Source organism: Tenrec ecaudatus, unplaced genomic scaffold (assembly GCF_050624435.1).
Source record: "Tenrec ecaudatus isolate mTenEca1 unplaced genomic scaffold, mTenEca1.hap1 Scaffold_3688, whole genome shotgun sequence".
In the NCBI taxonomy this organism is placed as follows: Eukaryota; Metazoa; Chordata; class Mammalia; order Afrosoricida; family Tenrecidae; genus Tenrec; species Tenrec ecaudatus.
Genome location: NW_027459123.1, coordinates 92,392 through 97,546, shown reverse-complemented (window position 1 = coordinate 97,546; position 5,155 = coordinate 92,392). Strand labels below are relative to the sequence as shown.

Here is a 5,155-nt window from a genome sequence, read left to right as displayed (position 1 = left end):
CTATATTCTCCTTTTGTATCCAAGATCTCAACTTTAATCTGCCTGGATGTAAGAGTATGTTCACCACTAAACCTGCAAACATCAAATTGCTTTATGTAAATTCTTGCTGTACCCATTTCCAAACTAACAGATTTTCCCCCAATTCTTCATTCAACCAAACACCCAATTTCCTACCAATATAGTTGTTGTCCTGAAATCCTTTTTCATCATAACTGATACAGATTTGTTTTAGGAACAAAAGGTTGCTGTGAGGTCCCATCAAGCCGGTCGGACTAATCGGCACATTGGTACAACAGAAAGACACGTCGCCCAACCAGCATGATCATCACGATTGTTAGGTTTCAACCCATTGTTACAGTCACCGTGTCAACCAGTCTCGTCGAGTCTTTTTCTTTCTTTCTTTCTTTTTTGCTCTCCCTCTAGCATATCAGGAATGTTGTCCTCTTCCAGGGACTTTTCTTTCCTGATAACATGTCTAAAGCACCAAAGACGAGGTCTCACCATCCTTGCTTCTATGAGAATTCTGGCTGTACTTCTTATGAGACAGATGCGTTACTCACTTGGCAATCCATTGTACTTTCAATATTCTTCGCCAGCTCCAGAATTCAAGTGCATTCCTTATTCAAAGTCCAGCCTTCTCAGGTATATGAAGCAACTGAAAAATCATGGCTTAGGTCAGGCACAACACTTTTAAGAACTCTCATGTAACAGATGTTCCCGATGCAATCGGTTCTTTGATTTCTTGACTGCTGCTTCAATAAACATTGATTTTAGATCTAAGCAAGATAAAATTCTTAACAACTTCCATCTTTTCTCTATTTATCCTGATGTTACCTATGGGCCCAGTTGTGAGGATTTTTGTTTTCTTGACATTAAGTCAGACTCCTTTTTCTGAACAAGGCTGTAATCCTTGATCTTCATCAGTGAGCGCTTCAGTCTTCCTCACTTTCAGCAAGCAAGGTTATATCACTCACTTATCAAAGATGGTTAATAAACCTTCCACCATTCCTGATGCAACATTCTTCTTCATGTAGTCTCTCTTCTCTGATCACTTACCCAGCACACAGATTAAATAAGTACTGTGAAAGGACGTGGCCCTTTCGGGGCTTTGAACCATGAAATATTCCATTGTTCTATTCAAGCAGCTGCCTTTTTTATGACTTGGGATTAAATACATACAGCATATTATTCTACAGCTCAATCACTTCAAGTAGAATTGTACATTTGCTACCACGATCAGTTTCTCAACATTCTTCTCCTACATAGACTCCTTGACATCATCCCCCTTTCACCCCAGCACCATCCCTCTCCCTTCCTTTTGAGCCATGACTAGGTTCCGCATGAGCACAATGAAGTATTCTGCAATCTTCATTCTTATCAATCCTATCCCTGGTTGCCTATGATCCAAAAATTTGGTGCAAAGGTACTCACTCCCTAAAAATCACCAATTACTTATACAAATGCATACATACTTAGATAATAGACAAAAACTAGTGTGGCATGTCAAGATTTCATTGTATAAAGGTAAAAAAATACATCTCTAAATTTTAATAGTTATCCCAACGTATACTAAACTGAATCATTTTCTTATTTAGTTCATTATCTGATTACCTTTTAAATTATTTTACTCTATTATATCAGCCTTTAGATTCAAAAGAGTTCATATGTACAGAATTAAGTATCCAAAAATATTTTATCTCAATTTTTGAAGAAAATTCAAAATTATCAAAATATATTTTTCAAAACCAAGTATGTGCTCCTGTGACATTTTTTCTATTCCAACATTAAAATTAGTACATTATAGTACTACCAGATTCATAAGGTAATTTGTAAAAGTCGATGGCTTGCTGGTCTAATGATAAAAACCTCTTGATTGTAACAAATAGGTTGAATTTAGTACATCTATTGGAAGGTGGGTGATAAATTTGCGGAAAAACAAATAAATTCAAGGCAGGGAGATTTAAACAGCCTTTTAAGCACTCTTTCCCCGTGCACAGGAGCCTGCATGACACAGGTGGTTTGTGATTAGCCGGCAGTTCGAACCTGAAAAAATAATTCCAAATCAGAAAGGCCTGGAGATAGAATAGCCCAGAACACTCTCTGAAGATTGGCTGTCTTACACAGGGTCACCCATCAATAGCAATGTCCTTCCTATGAACTCAGGAGAGTCCTTTTTTCCATGACACCAGGATGCACACATTGTTTACTCATCCAAACAAAATGTCCCCAGGCCCCTCTTAGAGCAGAAGCTTTATTTCGCACTTGTGCTGAATATCTCACATGTGCTGACACCGCTGACAAGGACAAAGGCGTCGTATATTTTTCATTAAGCATTCATATGAGGAGATCTTCAAGGATGGGCTCACACAGGAGGTGGATGGGATTATTTACACCGATAGGACATCGCAGAGTTCAAGAACAATACTGAACACAGGCATGCACCTCAAACTTCACTGTGCTATCAAACTAAATTTGCCACCCTAGGATATCCCGGATAAGTACAATATGTAATGAAAGGGAACGCCAGCATAACTAATGCCCCAATCACTGCAATTAAGCCACAAAAGAAATGGAACAACTGAGAACCGCACATCATTTTATCACTCGTGTACATAACAGGCAAGGAAGAAGTAAAACAACTTGCCCAGGGCATGCACTTGATATTGAATAAACTTTTTAACTGTCATTGTTGGAATCACTCACACATGACATACCTGATTTCACACATGACATACCTGATTTTCTAGAAGCTAAGAGGATTATTTCACTACATGAGGGCCAAATAAGTCTACAAAAATCATAGAAACCCTTATGAAACAAACAAACCAACCAAACCTTCCACTTTCTAGGTCCATGTGCTTCTTAAGGCCGTGTTTCCTTCCTGCTCAGCACTTCTGAAGATTCCTGCACACTGCGATGCATGCCCTATCAAAAATGTAGTTTTGGTGTCCCCAAGGGATTCCAACTGTGTTTTCCTTTTCATGCTGAGTTTGGGTAATACCAAGAAATCTGAAGAGGCCAGATCGGGCATGGAAGGTTCCCAGTGAAATGACCAGAACACGGAGGGTAGGTGAGCAGAGTTGTTCCCGAAATTCCCCAGAGCAACTTTTTGGGTCGTTTTCACTTCAATGTAGTTTTGAGTTTTCTTCAGACGTCTTCGTCTTGCATTCCTGTGATCATCCTGTTCTTTCTGAGAAACTCTCCATTGCAGATCTCTTTAAATCCAACAACCGTGCACCAGAATCATCTGAGCTGAGCTCTGTGCCTTGCCCTTACCTGCTCCAGCAGATCCCCTCAGAAGTTACCTTGTGATTGGGCCTTTAAAATTTTTATTTTTTCAATAGTACCTTCATGAAACTATGGCAAGTATATACTAAGAGGATTTGTCTGTGTTCATTCACTGATCACAAAGACATGTTCAAACATGTTTTATTTAGAGTAAATCCATGTGTATATGAACCGGGACTCAAGTAGAAATGCCTTTTACTTTCCCCTTGTATTCGCAGGTTACTGGAAATGATTGCACAGATACGGTTTTCTCTAAGTTCCTTTCGTTTACTCTAACTTCGCAGAGTTCACAAAGAATCAAACACTCAGATTAAAATTTCATGAAACTACCTTCAGTTCTTCTCAAGGAAATAAATTAGCTTCTTCACTAATTTCGTTGAAAAATAGATGACTTGTTTACTTGCTTCTCCAGAGAGATGGCAATCATAACCTCAACTTGGACTCTTGTATCTGCCAAAGTGTAATGGGGAGCCGGTAACAACTCTGGGCTTGGCAACATCTGGAAGTCAGTCAGTAAAGTAAACATTCCTCACAATCACCTGTCAGAAAACATATAGACAGCTTTCATCTCAGGTTTCTCAGTGTTTTCAATGTTTATCTCTGGAGAGTTTCAAGTTCAAAAGTATCATCCAGGGAAACAAAGTAACAAGTAACAAGTCATTTAACATGACGCAAACTCATAACAATGGCAGGTTATAAACAGAAAGAAACAGTCGACACTTTTATATCAAAACAAGCAGGCATAATCTTGGCAGAACTACCACAGCAAGACAATGTGGGATTTTCACTATTTAAATTCCGTAAGTTTTTCTATATGGAGAATAAGCTAAATTGGATTAAATCTGAAGTTCCAATATATGGGTAAAGGTGAAGAAAGCCAACCTTCACAGGAAAAAGATATGCCTAAGATTTATATATATATTCACAGCGGGAGAGCGCGGATGCGTCCCCCACCACCACAAATTATGCAGTCAGGTTTCCCACATTTGGGGAAATCACAGGGGTCAGCGCATCCAGCATGCAATGTATAAGCTTTCCCCTGGAAAAGCACCTTCCTGATCACAGTATCTCTCCTGCCAACACCTAAGATTGATGAGTAAAAATGCACAGTGGCGATGAGTAAGTACTTGGCACTCCACAGGCAACACCGAGGAGCCCCGGTGGTTCTACAGGGTAAGCAGTGGACTATGAACCATAGGCTGCCCCGAGGGAACGGCCCAGGCTCTCTGCCCTCCTACAACCATAGCGCCTCAGAAACCATGTCACTGTCACCATGCACTGGAATGGACTAGATGACAGTTGGTTAGGTTTTTAATTAGTTCTGTTTTTACATTTTAACTTTAGCTTGTTTGCAACAGCAAAATTTGCCTAATTTCCCTGGATTCTTCTTATATCAACCAAAACAAGAAAAATTACTTATTTCTATGTCTAGAAGAAATAAACCACCATTAGACATGAAGTAGAAACTTTCCATTTTAGAAAACTAGAGGCAATTTGACTTTGGTGTGCTTTAAAATAGATCAATATAAATTCAAACATGAAAAATTAAATTATTATTAGGTTCTATTTTTGAGGGGGGGATAAGATGATGTTTTTTACTCATAGAAAATTATTTATATACCAGCAACATCATGACTTTAGCTATCAGCAATGTCAATGAAGAGAGGCATTAAAATGAGCTGATGAAAATATTTGATGAAAATATCAGGGCCATCCCACCATGAGACATGGCGTCTCTCACTGACCCATAGAGCTACAGGGGACAACACTGGAGACACAGGTGGGAACTGTACCCGATCTGACGCCACCACATGGTCAAAACACTAAGGGTGAGCAATGGAGCAGCAAAGGGAGCAAAGCAATGAAG

The 5,155-nt window shown here is 39.3% G+C and overlaps 1 non-coding gene across 1 annotated transcript; it reads right to left on the bottom strand.

Annotated features, from left to right (window-relative positions):
- Nucleotides 1–4,214: 4,214 nt before the first annotated feature.
- LOC142436500 (U1 spliceosomal RNA) lies at nt 4,215–4,379 on the bottom strand. Its single transcript, XR_012781972.1, has one exon. It is a non-coding gene; the product is annotated as a U1 spliceosomal RNA (small nuclear RNA).
- Nucleotides 4,380–5,155: the final 776 nt, after the last annotated feature.